The 20,681-nt window shown below is 35.2% G+C and overlaps 1 protein-coding gene across 2 annotated transcripts in view; it reads right to left on the reverse strand.

The window, feature by feature from the left end:
• Positions 1-20,340, reverse strand: part of LOC108732890 (cardioacceleratory peptide receptor-like) — a 208,817-nt gene extending 188,477 nt beyond the window's left edge. Inside the window, exons 1-2 of one of the 2 annotated variants that reach the window (XM_018463887.1) lie at positions 19,983-20,340; positions 3,115-3,263 (exon numbers count right to left, since the gene is read on the reverse strand). The gene's annotated coding sequence lies outside the window, so the exon portion shown is untranslated. The remainder of the gene's footprint in view (positions 1-3,114; positions 3,264-19,982) is intronic. The other variant, XM_018463886.1, reaches the window with a different exon arrangement.
• Between the last annotated feature and the right edge of the window lie 341 nt (positions 20,341-20,681).

Genomic DNA, 20,681 nt, shown 5'->3' on the forward strand with positions numbered 1-20,681 from the left:
TGGTCGCTACTTTTAANATAATTCGAAAACTATGATTTACTGGTGAATAATTGCAGTCTGGGTTGTTATTGTGTTTAAAAACTTAAATTGACTTGTGAAAAATAACTTCAGCATTGAATTTGTTCCTAGGAAGATTTTGGACTGAGACTAGTATAGTGATAAGCAAGGCAAGACCAAGACTGACCCAGTCGCATCAGGGTTGTCTAACGAAAGAACTTTTTTATATTCGAAATATGTAGTTGAAATGTTACGTAGCAGTGAGCTTGAAGATTTACGTCTACCTCGTTTTCATTGCGAATTTAATGCATAGAATTAATGTGGACCGAAGCAATAAAATTTTTTTAAAACAAGAGCAAATACCGAGGCAAAGACGGACGCAAATTTCCTCCTAACTTCTTAAATTTATTTAAAAACGAGTGCTGTTAAAATTTGTGCACTTTCCCTTCTAAACCAGGCCATTTGGTTACATCGTACCAAAGGCCAAAATCTTCAGTCCGGCTCTGGTCTCTCTCTGTCTCTCTCACTTTCTTGTTACTTACTCGGTGCTTTCCATTTTGTTGAACCATGGCGCAATTTTGAGTTAACGCAATGATCCGACATAGTACACTGCGTCTGAGTTACTAAGTTAACGTACGGAGTTTCTCATGTTTACTCAGTGGTCGCGCTGATCGTTTGGGGCTTGAAATTGCAGCAAACAAACTCATATTCGCATTTATAATGTTAGTTAGGATTCAACAATGCTTTTAATACCAATAAGAGGCGATGAGGATCCTTTTCAACCGAGTGCAACCTCTTTTTACTTTGAAAAAGCCCCCAATCATCGATCGAAACGTTGACGAATTGTCAATATTTTTTTACTTTAATGAGGTCGGAATTGTATTCTTTTAAACTTAGAAATATCCGAAATAAAATAAGTAAATCTGATTTCTTAATTTTTGCTAATGTACTAGTAACTTTAACGTATTTTATCCGGTGCGTCGTTCGTCCCTCCTGCATCAAGGTCGCCTATTTGGATGGTTATTCGCAGACATGAGGAGATATACTAATCTATTGAATTTTTGAAGTTACACTTCTTTCGGTTCGTTGATAACAGCATAGAATAACCTAACCTAACCTAACGAAATTTGATCGCGAACGAATAACCCAAAATTGACAGTACGGATTAGTGGTCGCCGTTGTTTTGACTTATTCGAGTGAGTTAACTCTTACACACTTAATAAAATAATATCTCAATTACAAAATATACCAAAGTAAATAGATAATAACATATGCTTATAATAAAAATTTTAATTTTAAAGTTTTTTGTTGCTATTTACATTTCTTATTTCTACCTGTCTCGTATTGAGAGAATTTTCTGTTTATGTATCCGCGAAACTTTTCTGAAGACGTTAAAACGAATAACTTTTTTTAAACTTACGATTGAAGGAGTAACCTCAAGGCAAGAAAAGAAATTTAGGTATGCCTCACCAGAAAATATTCGGTAGATATCTGAATTAATAAAGGAAAAGTTACTCCAAACTTTTTCTCACGCAACAAAAAGCATAGGTAAAAAAAAGAGATTTGTCCCTTCATTCGATTTTGCACGCAAATTTTTTGAATTCGCTTTATACGACTACCTCCACATTGTGGCTAGATTTTCAGAAAATTTACGATTCTTGTTGGCTGACATGTCTCGCAATCTACCCCTGAAGCACACTTACCCATTTTCTGCGTCGTTATTTCCTAATCTATTTCTTTTGAATCCTTGAACTCGAACAGTGCTTCAATTATTACAGATCTTTCTTATAGCAGTCTACACGATTCCCCGAACACGCATATTTCTTCAGAAATGTGATATACACAATCGAACGCGTTGCTCTAAAAAAATTGCACAACACCATGCTTTGAGAAATTTTGAGGCGAAGGGGAGACCGGGGATGGTTGACTAGTTTTTTACTGAATAATTCATATTTTTTGTGTTTTAATGTATATAGACAAGAAAAGCATGTTAATTGATATAAAATCTATTAACCTAATAAAAATATGTAATATTTAGTTCTTAGTTTAGTATAATAGTGATGATTTAATGCATTTTACAAAATATTAAATCTTAGTCAATCTACCCCTGGCCCGGGGTAGGTAGACCATATGCCCGGGGTAAGTTGACTCATGTACCAGTAAGAGTCAAATCATGAGAAGGAGGAAAATAATTAAACATTTTTTTAAAATAATTAAACCTTTTGTTAAAAAATAAACTGGCTAAAGTTTCCTCTTCTAGATTAGTAAAAATTTGTCAATTTTTTATATATTCCACTGTGTCCAGGGTTAATTCTGCTCTCGTCAATTTCGGATTCTGTTCTAATTTTTCTTTTAATTTGGCCACGTAACGATTTAAAAGTCCAATAAAAAGTTAATTTATGTGTTGTTTTCAACTACATATTTCATTGGGGTTGGTTGAATAATTATTCAACCAGCCCCGAAAAAAATTGGTCTACCAACCCCAGACGCCATTTTTAATTTTGATCGCATGGCTAGCCTAAACACAGCTGTTGACTTGAAAAATAAGATATGAAATATGATAAATGTGCCCTCATTAAACGCTAGGACTAATAGAAAAATGATTTACATAAAACGAGTAGGCATCAGATCAAAAAATACAATATATCAAAATATTACTTATGTGATTGAAATATGAAAAACATGTCACATGTCAACAACGCACGACCGCGATGTGACGCTTCAGACAACTGAGCGGGACGCGAAATGTAATGCTTGGTTATGATCAGATGACATAGTTCATACACTGTCAAAGAGTTTTCTACCTACCCCTATAGTCAACCATCCCCGGTTTCTATTTTAGATTTTCAATACCAAATAGGTATTGGTAACAAACAACTGAATATTAAATTTATTAACGGAACATTCACGCATGTTCTGCAGGTTTATTTAATAAACAAAAAAAAGAACACAAATCAGACGTGGTTTGCATTCCTCTAAAAGAGGATATATATACACAAGACAAACGATAGCAAACGCACAATAGAGTACAAGGATCGGTATGGTACGCTGATGCACAATACTGCAATGGAAGGTAACAGGAAAGCACTAAATTATGTTATTCCAAGGAAAACAAACCGAAACTCAAATAATGTCGTCCTCTAGGGTAAAGCACTCCGGACGTAAGCTAGTCCCTTATTCGGATGTCCATGCGGAGAATACCTCGGGGGATGTCATCAAGTGCAATAGGAGAAGATGCAATATTTCACGAGTCGGAGCGTGGAGTACTAGAACAAAGAGGCAAGCAGAGATGTTAAAAAAATTGAAACTTGAGAATAATATATTAGAATAAGATCTAGTAGGCATTAGTGAAGTCCGTTGGTCAGAAGCTGATAGAGACATCCGGAGTGGAGACTTTAGAATAATACATGCAGGATGGGTGGAAGGTAATTCGGGGGTACGAGTTGTACTCCATAAGAAAGCAGGACAGAATGTAGAAAGGACAGGAAAACCTAACAGTTATAGGAGACTTCAACGCAGTAATAGGTGAAGGTAAAGATGGTGCAATACACGTTCTTTTGGATTAGGTAATAGCAATTATAGGGAAGATGGACTGATAAAATCTTGCGTAAAACATAACTTAACCGTCGCGTCTGGAATACTTTATTTAACCATCACGTTAGGAGACGCTGTGCGTGGAAGATGCCAGGGATTTAGGCAGATATCAGTTAGATCACATACTTATTAGGCAAAGGTTTAAAAATCAAGTAAACGACTGTAGGAGCAGATATAGATAGCGATCATAACAAAGTAGTTATGAAGACAAATCTTAAATTGAAAATTCTAAAGAAGAGGGAAGATAGGATACGAAAAGTTAAAACGTAAAGAAACGAGTGATGGGCTAGATACAAGGACAGACGAAATACTAGAGCTGCATTAAAACGTGCCTAAAAATCAGCAGCTAGAGGTACATTAGGTCTTAAACATAATGAAAGTAGGAAACCCTAGATAACAAATGATATTTTAGGACTAATCGAAGAAAGGGGGAAATACAAAAAATCAATTGTGTGGTTTTATGAATTATGAAACCTCGATGCAAGTGAAACTTTTCCGATTGTAGGCATTTAACTGTAAATTTTCGGAAAATTATTCGATTTAGGGTATTAAAATTAAAATCGCGTTCTTGACCGTATCGTAATGATTGGAAAATGGGAATGATAATGGGAAATCAATAGTAGACAAGATATCCAACCATAAATTTTAAGTTCAATCTGCATATGAGACTACGGAATACATAAATACAATCATTCAGATGACAGACGCGTGTTAAAAAGTGAGAACAGTATTTATTTAAATAATTGAATCATTATTCTATCAATAATTTCATCTTCGCTTTGAGTTTCACAGTCTATAAATGTAAATGTCATGCACTTGCACGAATGAGTGAGAATATAAATGCTACACTGTTAGCTCATGCGAGCCATTGGCGCCGCCATATTGGCCTTGGCTGCTCTGCCGAGCGCCTTTCAGTTTTACCCCGACTCCGCGGCCGGCTGTAATGCGACATGCGATAGATGGACGAAAAAATTTGTGGCGATGTAATAAAATTAAAATAAGACAGACGAAGGACAAAAAAGACACACTTAAGGCGATAAAGTGGGAAATAATTAGGAAGTGGAGGGCAGCTAAGGAACAGTGGATTGATATGAGGTGTAAAGAAGTAGAAGAAAAGTTTGGATGAGGCTTATAATATAATAAAAGGAATTTTAGAGAAGTAGATTACAGTAGTAAGTAGTAACAATATAAGAAACGAGGCAGGGGTCATTTTGATAGGAAATGAGGAAAAGACAGACAGATGGAAAGAATAGTTAGAGAACCTATACGCAGTAGTATGGAAATAGGTGAGCTTGATTATCCCATAATGAGGGAAGAGTAATGTAACATTAAAAAACTCAAAGAATAATAAGGCATCAGGTATAGATGGGATACAGGCAGAAATTCTAAAACATGCAGGGCAAGAAGTTAGAGATCGTAATGTTTAAGCTAGTTAGTCACATTTACGTGACGGGGAAGATCCCGGAGGATTATAAACGGAACGTGGTACTAACCATATCTAAAAAGAGAGGCGCGGATAAGTGTGAGAAATTAAGAACAATTAGCTTTATTTCCCATTCGTCAAAAAATTTAGCTACAATCGTACTCAAAAAGATGAAAAAGAGGACGAAAGAATTATTAGGGGAACATCAATTTGGGTTTAGAAATAGAGGAACGCGAGAGGCCCTAGCTCTACGGGTAGCAATAGAGAAAACGATAAAAAAAAGGAAAGAGTGCGTTCATAGGATTCGTAGATTTAGAGAAAGCTTTTCACAATGATAAATAAAATAAACCTAAAAATGAAGGGGTGAGATGCACAGATATAAATAAAGAAATTAAGCAAAATTCAGATGGATAATATTAATATGCCTAATCTCATTCAATTTCTTAGGCATGTCCGTAGAGATGAATTCCACTGTTCACACTAGGTCTTCTGCTCTCGAAAAAATGTCTTTCTTTTCTATGTATTTTATATTGAGTTAGTTTATAGTTAAAAACTTGAAGTTTCGTCCGTAAGGTTGAAAACCGATTAGTATTCAATTATTCACCTCGGGGAATAACTTCTTCTTTGGCAGTAGTCTTTAAATTTTGTAATACACCTTAAATGGAATCAAATTTATCGCGTCAATGATTTTGTTTTAGCGTTGAAATTGAAAAAATAAATGCTCAGTTAAGTTTTATTGGCTGGCTGAATGATAATTAAAATTCAAGAATTAGAACAACGATATTTCTAAAATATTAAAACAAAAATGAATATTCTGTAACAACTACGACAACTTCTATAAAATACTGCATTTTATGCTACCGATTTTTGATTTTCAGATAAATAAATAGAATCAAAAAACCAATAACTTTAATTTCCTTTTGAATTATAATTTATCAGGTAGGTACTTCATTGTTTCATATTTCTTGTAATTTTTAAATTTCAGCTAACTGTACGTGACTACATTAATGTACGAATACGAGGCCCAAAAATAACTCTAAGGCAATAAAGTTTTTAAACGTATGGTCATCAGATAATATGTTTTATCTTCCTTAAAATAAAACTGACCACAAGCACATTCAGCTTTCATGTATCCGTTGCGATCAGCTGCTACATATTTATAAAAATACACGCAATGTGTTGTCGTTTTAACCTTTTCACTATATTTTGTGTCTTGTATTTTACCAAAATTTCGATGATAATAAGGCTCTAACCTATTAAACCAGCAAACGATTAAGAATCCGTATAAATGTACTTAGAACAACAGATAAAGTATCTATACTCTTTCTAATGAAATTGTCATTAATATTTAAACATAGAAAAAGTATGTAAGTCTAGACGTCTAGAGAATACAGGTATTCTCTAAAGTTACATAAGTAACCCTGATGATTTCATAAATAAAAAGGACAAAAGAACACGTAATCCTTTCTATTTTTTAGAAGGGAACAACACGCTTGTTTCTAATATTTCCACAATTCAATAATACAAAAATCTTGATCCGGTCGCACTGTTTTTTAAAAAAACAATCTATATTCTAATATTAACCATTTACTGTACGAGGGTGGATTGATAAGTTTCCGGCCTGACCAAGAAAAACAAGGTTTTTAAAAATTTTTTTTTTTTATTTCTCAACATAATCTCCTCCAAGGCTGATACATTTCTCATAGCGGTGTTCCAGTCTATTAATGCCATCTCTATAGACTGATTCGTCAAGCTCCTCAAAATAACCATTTACAGCTTCGATAACTTCTTCATTGTCCGCAAATCTCTTACCGCCAAGCCATTTTTTGAGATTAGGGAACAGAAAATAGTCACTCGGGGCTAGGTCTGGAGAGTAAGGAGGGTGCGGCATCAATTCAAACTTTAGATCGTTGATTTTAGCCGTCGCAACGATTGACGTGTGCGCTGGTGCGTTATCGTGATGAAACAAGATTTTTTTCTTCGCCAGATGAGGTCGTTTAATTTTCACCTCGTGGCTCAAACGTTGCAATAAGTCTGCGTAGTATTGACCAGTGATAGTATTACCCTTTGCAAGGTAATCAATGTATATAATACCTCTTGCATCCCAAAAAACAGTAGCCATAACCTTGTTCGCCGAAAAAATTGTTTTTGCCTTCTATGGAGTTGGTTCCCCTGGTCCAATCCACTGTTTAGACTGTTCTTTGGTTTCAGGAGTGTAGTGGTGGACCCACGTTTCGTCAACGGTTACGAATCGACGCAAAAATTCGCTTGGATTACGCTTATACAATGACAAATTTGCGGTAGAAATGTTTTTTCGAATCAATTTTTGGTCGACTGTTAGCAAACGCGGCACCCATCTTGCACAGAGCTTTTCCATATGCAAATGTTGGTGCAAAATATGTTGCACACGTTCATATGACATCTTACAGGTCTCAGCTATCTCACGCACTTTCAATCTGCGGTCTCCCAGCACTATTTGATGAATTTTTTCGATCATATCTGGAGTTGTGACCTCAACGGGGCGTCCTGAGCGAGGCCCATCAGAGGTGCTCACACGACCCTTTTTAAACTCGGAAACCCACTGCTTAACGGTTGAATATGACGGGGAGGATGTCCCCAGTGTTGAGTCCATCTCTTTTTTAATTTCCTTCGGCGTTAACCCCTTCAAATAAAAGTATTTGATGACAGCACGATTTTCCTGCTTTTCCATTTTTACGAAAACCACAGAGGCGTCTTGTTCAGCGTGCTGTCAAACCTACACTAGCAAGGAGATCGGGCTGAAACTATAGCTACAAGCTATCCAAGGATGGTACTATAGAATGTCACCTCAAGGTAGGCCTAGTGGCGTCATCTCTTGGTTAGGCCGGAAACTTATCAATCCACCCTCGTATACTTGAATTGCGAAAAAGGTCACCTTTCATACATTTGATTTCTTTGGTAATTGTCCACAATTAGGGCTCCAAGCCAAGATCACTCCAAAAATTTTTTCACCGATTTCCGGTCATTCTACATAATAGAATTAGATATTAGACGGTGGGAGAGACAGTTTTTTTGACTTCATAAGTAAAAAAAAATTTTGAACGATAATTTTTCAAAATTGCCCCAATTCTACATTGGTGACGTCATTGTTTGGTTAGATAGATTTATGACAGTTTGGAGTTCATTTAATGTCTCTGCCCGCCGGAGGTGGGCCAATATGTTAGAGTATTTTATTTACAAAAAGCATTAAAAAAACTGTATAGCTGCCCAATACACGTTCACAGCCTACTACTGGCGAATCTGTATTAATACACAATCTTTACGTTAAACTGATTGTAAGTATCGTAAAGACTACATACCCAAAATGTGACTAGTCACTAAGAATATTCGTTAATTCTTGTTTTGCCTAGTCAAAGCTGAAATAAACTTATGAAAAATGCATATTTTATATTAATATAAACCAGCTATTCACTTAATGTTCAGGTATGTGATCCATCATAACAATTTCTATGACAACCCTTTTTCCATTTATAGAAAAAGATACAATAGATTTCAATCGATTATAATGAAACTTTCGGAGCTGTACGGGTGCGAAACATAGACAGTGGGAGCGGCAGAAAAGAAAAGTCTAGACGCGTGAAGCGTTCGAAATGTGGTGTTATAGGCGAATGATGAGGATACCGTGGATAGAGAAGGCTAGAAATGAAACGGTATTAGAAAGAGTAGGAGAACAGAGGACTTTCTGAAAGTCAGTATGAAATAAGCAATAGACGAGATAAGTTAATAGGACACTTTCTCAGGCATAGTCTAGTCAGAGACACATTAGAAGCAGAAAGGAGTTAAGAGGGGTAGAGGTAGACCTAGATGAGATTACTGTTCGCAGATAGTTAAGGATATGGGTTGTTCTAGTTTTAGGGAAATGCGAAGATTAGCTCAGGATAGGAAAGAGTGGAGGTACGTGTCCAACCAGTCTTAGGACCGACGACCTTATGATGATGATGATAAATACAAACTTGCATTTAACTTACAGTTTTTAGGTAAATGATTCATCATAATACGAGGTGAAATTTACTAAATTCTAGAGATTACTTAAAAACCTCGTAGTAGAATAAATACAAAAAGAATATGTTTTATGATAGTAACGAAACCCTTTTTACATTTATAAAAAAGATACGAAAATGAATATCGATCGGTCGAAAATTTTCTTTGTATAAATACAAACCAGCATTTATAATTTTTAGGTAAATGATTCATCATAATAATTCATATGGGTACTAGATTGAATTGATTGAATTCGCGCTCGTGACTGGAGAACCATGAAGAATGACAAATGGAGCAATGGTTTTTTCTTTCGTTTACTTTTAACTCAGATTCTTTCCATTATTTCTAAAATCTTTACAAATCCTGTTAGAACATTCTCATTGTGTATCCTTATTAGTTGCCAATCGGAACACACGTTTGTAGTTAATTACCCTCCCCTACTGAGACGCAGAAAAGGGTCACTTTCTATTGAAAATGACCCTTTTCTGTGCCCTGTCCAATTTCACATTTTTACGCCTACGTTTTCTCTTAATACGTGATATCCTCTTCGAATAACGTCAAAGCGAAGTCCTCAGAAATGGTTCTTCTACTAACGATTCTTTCACTTCGTAAAAATATAAAATCAAACGTCAGTATTATTCATACAGTCATTCCTATCAGCCAGTCATAACCGGTCCTTATCAACTCTATTTTCTCAGTTTTCATTTATCGTTTTGTAAAAGTATTCATTCACTTCTACATAGTATTGCAATGAAACCTTTTTAATTGCTGAATTTGCTATTCACAACTTGGCTGGACTATCTTAATGAAGAAGAATTTTTAATCCAACCTTCTATCGATCGACGCCTTAAATTGTCTGAATCCTTTAACTTTTTTATCTCTTAATATTATAAAAGTACTTCCAGAAATTGCTAACCTCCACAAAATACCAAATTCTAAATTTAGCCTGCTTAGGTATACGAATTTAATAAATTCACTTAAGAAAACTGCGCATTGTATTTTCACAGAATAAACATTGACTAATATACTTTAAAAATGTTTGCGAAACTGTATTCCTTTAAAAAGATCTGCTTACCTGTATCAGTTTACAATCATTAACATAATTTAAAGGAATAAAATTTCGGTCCATAACGTAAAATAAATATTGTTAAAGGTGTATGTTTGGACGGTGGACGCGGTGGAAAAGAAAAGTTTAGAAGCTTTGATGATGACGATACCGTGGACAGAGAAGGTTAGAAATGACGAGGTATTAGAAAGAATAGAAGAACAGGGAAGTCAATAAAAAATAGGCGAGATAGGCTGGTAGGACACCTTGAAGGTTTAGTCAGACACATCTTAGAGGCAAAGTTAGGAGGGGTAGGGGTAGACCTAGATTAGATTACTCTTCGCAAATAGTTAAGGATGTGAGATGTTCTAGTTTTAGGGAAATGCGAATATTAGCTCAGGATAGAAATTTAAAAAGGTGCATGCTTTTATAATTAAACTAACGCGTGTAATAATCAGTAGCTTAACAAGACTCAGACTGTAACATAGACTGTATAATTTAAAATGGCAGTCTCAACAGCAAAGACAAACTGAATAAGGATTATTAGGTCTTAACATTGTCACTAAATAAAGAAAACTGTAGAAGATTTTTCTCGTTATATGTGATACCCACCGTCCAAATTTGAACGGGCTCAACTAGTATACTTATAGTTCGATATTGAAGTACCTAAAACAATTAACATTGTATTAGTGAATTATCTTTTTGAATTAAGACTACTGGTGAGTAAAACCAGGGGACCAGGTTCGAATCCCAGCAAGGAAGTGGATAAAATAGTTCAAACATTAATTCATTGAAAATACTACAAACGGCACAGTGAACGCCATCTGTAGCACGATGCTACATTTTAGGATTACGTATTTTTCAACAAGATCCACTTGTATGGATATCTACTTGCTGAAAACGAATCCTGCCGTAGCCAACCTCAACGTGATAGGCACGTTAGCTTAATCGAATAAAATAATTCGAAGTGGTCTGTATTCTGTCGAAACTGCCAGACGCGGATCGCGATTTCGATCTTTTTGGATCTCATCAACGCGTCGCAAACTGCTCCGACAGAACACAGACCAACTTTTACTGTTAAGACAGCAGGTAAAAGTTGGTCTGTATTCTGTCGGAGCTGCCTGCGACGCGCTGATGAGATCCAAAAAGATCGAAATCGCGATCCGCGTCTGGCAGTTTCGACAGAATACAGACCACTTCGAATTATTTTATTAATTCATTGACTTCAACCCCACAAAAATTCAAAAGTGTCTCAGTTTCTTTACACCATACGAAGTGTGTCTGTGACCGAAAAAGTATTTTCCTTGATCGGTTTTATGCATTCAAAAAAATATCCTGAAAGAATGTGTTGCAAAAAAATGAACTCTTTGTAAGTCATTAAATTCACCATTTCATATTCAAATGCCTCCCAACGTGTAAAAACGGTAATAATACTCTTATCGCATCAAATAGTTTTTCGATTAATTAATAAAAGTATTTCTTTTTTAATTATTATTATATGTTGTCTAATTGTTTTCTCATACCAAAATCATTTCAAACCACGTAGCACCCGTACTTTTGAAGTCATCATAATAATTTAGACTTTTGTTTAAGAATCTATGTCAAGGAAAGCCTATTGTCTCATAAATTTGAAACGACTAAGTATATACATCTATGTATACATGGACGTTCGTCTAAATATATAAATTTAACAAGGAAAGTGAAAAGCAATTTCGTTTTGTTGAATGGAAATTTTCAGGAACATATTTCGTAGGTAAATGACGAAAAGGAAACTTTTCTTCTTTGATTTACTTTGCACAAAATTATTATATAATCAATTAATTAATAACGAAACGAGGCATTTTATTACGGCATAATTTGAAGGTCCAATAAAGAAGAAGAAATTAAGAGAAGTTTATAGGCAGAGGTGAACGTACTACCTTAGAAGTTTACGTTTAAGCGCCAGTGACTCTGTTGTACAAAATCTTAATGTTTAAACAGACTGATTATCAAACATCACTTAAATTAATTTATCGATGTATCTACTAGGGTCAATTGAAAAGTCCCCGGCCTGACACATAGATGGCGGCACCAGAACTAAATCCATATGATTTTCAGTTAGTCCTAACCTTCAAAAGACGCGTCTATAAATTTGACGGCTGTCGGATCATTAGTTTGTGAATTATAGCATTTTTAGTGAAGCAACTTTTGTTATTGTGAAAAAAATGGATAAAAAGGAATTTCGCGTGTTGATAAAATATTGCTTTTTGAAGGGAAAAAATACAGTTGAAGCAAAAACTTGGCTTGATAACGAATTTCCGGACACTGCCCCAGGAAAATCAACCATCAAGGATTGGTATGCTAAGTTTAGACGTGGTGAAATGAGCACCGAAGACGGTGAACGCAGTGGACGCCCAAAAGAGGCTGTTACGGACGAAAACATTAAAAAAATCCACAAAATGATTTTGAATGACCGTAAATTGAAATTGAATGAAATAGCAGACACTCTACAGATATCAACGGAACGTATACATCACATCATTCACGAATATTTGGGTATGAGAAAGCTCTGTGCAAAGTGGGTGCCGCGCGAGCTCACTTTTGACCAAAAACAACGACGAGTTGATGATTCAGAGCAGTGTTTGAAGATGATCACGCGTAATAAACCCGAGTTTTTGCGTCGATATGTGACAATGGATGAAACATGGCTCCATCATTTCACTCCGAAGTCCAATCGACAGTCATCGGAGTGGACTGCACACGATGAACCCGCTCCAAAGCGTGCAAAAACGCAACAGTCGGCTGGCAAGGTTATGGCGTCTGTATTTTGGGATGCGCGTGGAATAATTTTCATTGACTACCTTGAAAAAGGAAGGACCATCAACAGCGACTATTACATAGCGTTATTGGACCGTTTGAAGGACGAAATCGCCGAGAAACGACCGCATTTGCAGAAAAAGAAAGTCCTGCTTCACCAAGACAATGCACCGTCTCACAAGTCAGTGAAAACGATGGCAAAAATTCATGAATTGGGCTTCGAATTGCTTCCGCATCCACCGTATTCTCCAGATCTGGCCCCCAGCGACTACTTCCTGTTCTCAGATCTCAAAAGAATGCTCGTTGGGAAAAAATTTTCGTCGAATGAAGAGGTGATCGCCGAAACTGAGGCCTATTTTGAAGCAAAGGACAAATCGTACTACAAAAATGGTATCGAAAAGTTGGAGGATCGCTATAATCAGTGTATCACCCTTGAAGGGAATTTTGCAAAAAAAATGTGTTTTACTATTTTAGGCCGGGGACTTTTCAATTGACCTGTTATTCACCGGTATCGTACCGACGACTAAGAAGTTATTCACCGGTACTATGCCAGTAACTAAGATGCTATTCAACGGTAATGTACCCTACTCTGTTAGAAAAGATGCTTTATTAGTGCTTTAAGTTGTATTGATTTTGAATTACAAGAGGCCAGTTTGTATTGTCTAAAGACATTCTGTAGTATATTTAGTATGTTCAGGGGGTATCTTTTGAAGATTTCCCCTTCTCGATAATAATCTAAACAAAACAAAAATATGTTTAGTATCAGCATTGCACCCGTGCGAAGCTGGGGCGGGTCGCTAGTATAGCATATAATGTACCTAAACTATGTAAAATGGTGTTATATTTATATGTTAAAGCACCAGTCAACAACGTATCGTTCAAGGTTTCAGTACCGCTGAATTCTTAACCACAGGTAAGTACACTACGGGTGAACAGCTTTTTAGTCACCGATACGGTACTGGTGATTAGCCTCATCCTTATTTATTTGTCATTAGCATAGTGAATTACATTATTCAAGAATGAGTTACATAATATACTGAAGTTCTTAGTGGATCAAAAACATTTATGGTTTGTTACGAAAAATTGATTGGGAATTACAGAAAACTTTTATTCTAAAAAGAAATGAAAGAAAAGAGCATACCACAAAACAAACCCTAAAATAAAATCGGATGATCTGCTAGCCTGTTATTATGCTAAAAGATTGTACATATTCGTATTAGTTGATGACCAGCTCAAACAATGATCTAATCACATCACATTTTTCAGCTAACTTGTATTGAATTTGAAGTACAAAAAAATATATTATGGAACATATAGATTCCGGGAAGTTAGATAATCTACTCGTCTGATATTATGATTCATCATCATAAGCTCGTCAGTCCCAAGACTGATTGGACACGCACCTCCACTTCTTCATATCCTGAGCTAATTTTCGCATTTCCCTAAAAGTAGAACATCCCACATCCTCAATTATTTGCAAACAATAATTTAATCCAGATCTACCTCTACTCTTCTTAAATCCTGTTTCTGAGTTTAATATGTCTCTATGACTAGATCGTTATATCAACCTATCTAGCCTATATTTTATTGACTTCGATAAAGTCTTCTGTTCCCCTATTCTTTCCAATACCTCTTTATTTCTAATCTTCTCTATCCACGGTATCCTCATCATTCGCCTGTAACACCACATTCCGAATGCTTTTAACCTTTTCTTTTCCTCCGCGCCCATTGTTTATGTCTCGCACCCGTACAGCGCCGCGCTCCAAACACCTTTAAGAATATTTTTCCAATTTCTAAATTAATCGTTCACGTGCATAGAAGTGACTTCTTTTCATTGAAGGTGACTCAATCCTGCGCTATCCTCTGCTTTATATTCCTACTACTCCTTCAGTCCTGACTTATCTGACTTCCTAGATACCTAAAATCAGCCACTTCTTCTAATCATTCGTCTTCTGTCTGTACCTTCGCCTTTTCCTTACTTATTCTTCTCTTGCATACCAGTACTTTTGTTTTACTTTGTTTATTATTTTCATACAATACTGTTTGTTAATACCGCTTCCATTTCATTTAAAGCCATCTCTAACTCCTTGCCAAATTCTGATACTGCTATATCATCTGCAAATCTAATTGTAAGTATACTAATCTTTTGCTCCTGTATACCTTTTCCTACAGTTTTACCGTCTTTAATGATGTTGATCGCGTCTTGTATGTATACATTAAAAAGTAGCGGTGACAGAGTGCATCCTTATCTGACTCCTTTCCTAATATTTACTTCTCTACGTTGTTGCTCCAGCTCTATAACCCAGAGCCAGGCAAACTTTAACTTTGCAGGAGCCGCTACATGAGGTTAGTTTGAGTCACTCCATATCCTTCAATGAGTACGAGAGAGTAAGCAGTAATGAATAATTTTTGTTTTGTCTTTTTGTTCTCCCTTCCACTCCCATATCAAGCCCCTTCATCCCGTAGACGAGCGAAACCACTCTCGCAACTTAAATAATATCTACGAAAATTTTCGTTACTACGTTCGCAAAACTATTGGGTTGAAAGAATCATCTTACTAGCACTCGCAGGATCAATGAGGATCTACTTGGTTAACCTTGAGGAGCACTCGGGATGCAAAAGAGCCGAGTTTGCCCGGCTCTGCTATAACCGGCTGTTGCTCTTTATACAAACATACAAAATATCATTCCTATATCTCTGTAATTCATGATTGCATTTTTAAGTGTATTATTCTAAAGTCTCCACTCCAGAAACCTCCAGCTTCTGGCGAACGGACTTCACTAATGCCTACCATATCTAATTCTAGCCTATTCATTTCAACTTGAAATTCTCTAATTTCCCTACTTGCCTCATGGTTCTAACATTCCACGCCCCGATTCGTGAAATACTGCACCTTTCCCCATTGCACCTATTGACAACATCCCCCGAGGTACTGCCACCTGGATATCCGAATAGGGGACTAGTTTACGTCCGGAGTGCTTCGGGAAGTTGGATAGAAATATTATGTAGAACCTATAGATTGTCAGAAATCGAATAATCTTCTCCCTTGTAGTTAATTGCTGCTGAATCGAATATGCTATCTATTAGCATGATAAATTAGCAGATTCAAAATCTACAGATCCTACAAAAAGTAATTCTTTTATTTAAAATTTAGTTCAGCTCATATATTGATATGCAGAAGTTCAACATGTGATCTGCAACCGTGATATAGGTTCAGATGCTTCCCACGTAAAATTTTGATAAAAGGAATTTCTGAAGTCACGAAATAATTAAGGCTCACACAAAACCGAAAACATTTTTTTTCAATTCAATTTTCCACGTATTTTTTGAGTAACACAGTCATATCAAACAAACGGGTGCGTGGGTGAACATAGGTAGCAATTTCTTTTAAGTTAGAAAAACGCAACAACAAACGAATTGTAAGTCAACAGATACCCAATAAACTTTGAACAAACAAATAACTTCTTTTTTAAAATTATTAGAATTGTTTCACTGCTATTATTAAGCACTATTAGGAAGTAGAATACCTACACCTAAAATGTTAATGGCACTTAACATACATAAATAACAATTTTTTCTATAGAAAATATGAGATCCATAAAATAGAAAAAGTAAATCAAACTCTGTTCCTTTAAAGGTGTATATACTGAATTTTATTAATATAACCATAAACGTTTCACTTTTTTTGTCTTTTCAAAGCCCAAATATATTATTTTACAAAAAAATTCATTTCATAAAAAGTACTACCTATATGATCAAAATTATCAAAGCTAATAATAATGAACTTTATTAATACCAAATAGTTTGCATTTATTCCAGAAAATTAATTACACGTTTACTAAAATGTGAACAACAAAAAGCAGTGGCAGAACACTGGTATATTATACGAATGGGTATAGAAAGCAAAATAAAACCCTGTTGTTTGTCATTGAATTTACAAAAGCATCGAAATTGATTTGTTCTAATAATTTTGGCACGGCCGGTTCTATAAATCTACCTTTACATGCTGCGTTACTCATAAATACATTAACGCATTCCAATAAAGTTAAAAAAAATCCTTACTTTCAGCATAGTATAGTAATCGAAATCGTTCTCAGAATATTACGCAAAGTATGAATTTAAAAAAAAAGCTTCCTGAAGTTGATTTTCCTTTCCAATAAGATTGCTACATGTTCTCATCAAGTGATATGATTATATAAAATAAATAATCATTATTATTTTACATTTGTTTAAACAGTTTTTTCGATTTCATATTTAAAGGTTAGAAGCGTTCGAAATGTGGTGTTGCAGGCGAATGAGGATACCGTGGATAGAGAAGATTAAAAATGAAGAAGTATTAGAACGAAGGAGAACAGAGAACTCTATGGAAATCAATAAGAAATAGGAGAGATAGATTGGTAGGACACCATCTCAGGCATGAAGGGTTAGAGGGATAAAGGTAGACCTAGATTAGATTACTGTTCGCAAATAGTTAAGGATCTGGGATGTTCTAGTTTTAGAGAAATGCGAAGATTAGCTCAGAATAGGAAAGAGTGGAGATGCGTGTCCAACAAGTCTTAGGACTGACAACCTTATGATGATGATTTAAATATCACCGTATAGAGCTGCTCCTAATACTGGCCGGGGTGCGAATTTACGCGAAGAAGTTCATACTGTCAATTTTAGGTTATTTGTTGACGATCAAATTTCATTAGATACCTCCTAAATTTCTGTTTTCAACGAGCCGAAAGGAGTGTTACCTTAAAAATTGAAAAGGGTTGAAATATATATGCTCATTTCTGCGAATGACCTTACAAATAGGTGACCTCTTATAGCGATGCAAGAAGGATGAACGTGCACCGGATAAAATACGTTAAAATTACCAGTACGTTAGCAGAAATTAAGAAATTAGATTTACTTATTTTACCCCGGATATTTCTAAGTTGAAAAGAATACAATTTCGAAATCACTAAAGTAAAAAAATATTGACAATTCGCCAACGTTTCGATAGCTGATTGGGGGCTACCTTAAGGTAAAAAGAGGTTGCAGCCAGTTGAAAAGGATCCTCATAGCCTCTTATCGGCATTAGAAGCATTGTTGAATCCTAAGTAATATTATAAATGCGAATATGAGTTTGTTTGTTTGCTACCATTTCATTCCTTAACTATCGTCATGAAATTTTGTGCACACATTGTCAGGGGTACGGAAAGGGACATAGGGTGCACTTAATCCAGAAAAAAATACTGTTTTCCAGGGATAGAGAAAAATATTTTTATGTAGCCGTCGATATTCTTTGATACATATTTAGGAAATCGATGAGAGCGAAGCAGCAGGTAAAACGTATCATGAAATTTTGTACACACATTCTCAGGGATACAAAAATTGACATAAGGAACCTTTTATTCAGAAAAAAATTACTGTTCCTGAGGAAAAGAAAAAATAATTTAAAGCGGTCGTCGACGATCTCTGACACGTATTTAGGGCATCAACTAATAAAACAAATAAAATTGGTTTTTGACTTGAAAGAAAGAATATAGAGTTGTAATTTTTTTAACAAGAAGTAGAAGAAAGAGTATGGAAATTAATTATAAAATTAAAACTCAATTGACCTTTTTCAAATGGTTAGAATACCAATACACATCACAACAACAGTTCGAAATGATGAATGAAAGTGTAGTGAGTACCTAATGCATACACATTCATATAATTCAATTCAAATTGATGTTTTCACGTACGTGGGTACCTTATTGACACTATAGCAATTAATAAATTGCAAAGGCTACCTAAACAATTTAGTTTCCGAAAAAGTAAATCGCGATTATATCAGAATAATTTGTGGTACGTGATTTACATTTTAAAATTATTATTTTATTAAATGTATGGACTAAAGTTTAAGCAATCTATGACAGAATACTATTTACCTCGACATGTAAGTGCTGTGTTGCAGAAGATAAATTAGAAAGGAGGCTACAACGCGTTTATTCGTTTAATTTACCATACATTTAAAACTTCGGTGAGTTTAAAAAAAGTAAATATCAACCGTGACTTGTCAAATTTTCCATTCAATAGTGCCTATCTCGACAAATTACAATAGTATTAAAAACATGTATATAAAATTGAAACGTGAATGCAGGTACTTTCCCTGAACAATAATGTCTAATTTTAACCTACAAAAAGTAATTCTTTTATTTAAAATTTAGTTCAGCTCATATATTGATATGCAGAAGTTCAACATGTGATCTGCAACCGTGATATAGGTTCAGATGCTTCCCACGTAAAATTTTGATAAAAGGAATTTCTGAAGTCACGAAATAATTAAGGCTCACACAAAACCGAAAACATTTTTTTTCAATTCAATTTTCCACGTATTTTTTGAGTAACACAGTCATATCAAACAAACGGGTGCGTGGGTGAACATAGGTAGCAATTTCTTTTAAGTTAGAAAAACNTATAGATAAGCTAAGAAAATTGACCCCAATATGACAAAAAATTTAATTAGATTTTTTTATATTTTTCGGAAAATACAGGACAACTTAATACTAGAATAACCTAAAAGCAAAAATTACTAATTTTTCTTAACTAGAACAATTGACAAACTAGAGTCAAAATTACTTTTTTTTGAAAATCGTACCCTTTTTTACTACATCGAGTTGTTTTTAAGCATAAGCGCATTCTTTTAGCATTTTGATTTTTGTTTTTTTAGATTTGCTCTCGTCTAAAGAATAATATGTTAAAAAATCATTATGCTAAAAAAATGCACTCGTAGTAAAATAAAACACTTTTTTGCATGCTAAACCTAAAAATGTAAGTTTTATTCAAAATATCTTACAATGTTACATAGCTACTTATTTGAGTGGTGTTTAAAAAACAATAAAAGATATTTGGAAAAGGAATTTTTTTTATTACGTATAAGGCTCATGCTATTCAAACAACAAAATTTTTTAAGTTTCCTAAAGGGGTCACTTTTCATAGCTTATCGACACCCCTCCTTTCGTCTAAATCAAATATCTAATAAACTTTATTCAACAGGTTTTAAAATCATTCGAGTTGCTCTTAAATGTTTTTCCCTAAAAAGAAACTCGCAATGGTTTTAAGAAAAGCAAAAACATCAAACAGTAAGTAACTTACAAAAGTTTGTTGACGTATTTCCAAGTGCGAAACTTTCAAAAGTCTGTTCGCGCAAACACCTGACAACAGAATCAAACTTACGTACGTTGAATAAATACAATAGAGAAGTTAGCGTATGTGTTATAGCGTCGCAAGTGAACGACGAGACGGGAGTAAAAGCGTAGCATTAGACACGAAAGTTCGTCAAGTCATGTTCACGACAAAAATCACGAATGTTTGTTGCAAATTCGAGAGAAGTAACGCTGCGTTGTGTCAGCTTCGGCGCGCTTTCGCCAGCGTCGCGACGGCATATGGTGATCGCGTCGGTCGGCTGAGAATGATGCGAACTATGGAGCCAACCTACACAATACTACCACGAAGTCGTAAGCATGCTGGCCACGAACGACGCGATTCGCACACAACACGTGCGACGACCGCCGAAGGATTCGCTAGCAAGCTTTTCTATCCCTACTCCTCATCCTCCTCTATAAAACTCCAAAGCAACAACCACAAACAATTTAAGATCAGTATCCATTATTATTAATGCATCTATTAAAAAAAAATACAACGTGTAATTATACAACACGCTATTGAAGTGAAACTTCTTCAAACATACCGGGATAAGGAATTGGTTTAATGGTATTATTTGTACACTATGCTTCGCACGGGTGCAACGCTGATAGTAAATATACTATAGAATGTCTTTATATACAACAATTA

The sequence above is a fragment of the Agrilus planipennis genome, unplaced genomic scaffold (assembly GCF_000699045.2).
Source record: "Agrilus planipennis isolate EAB-ADULT unplaced genomic scaffold, Apla_2.0 scaffold31, whole genome shotgun sequence".
NCBI classification, from domain to species: Eukaryota; Metazoa; Arthropoda; class Insecta; order Coleoptera; family Buprestidae; genus Agrilus; species Agrilus planipennis.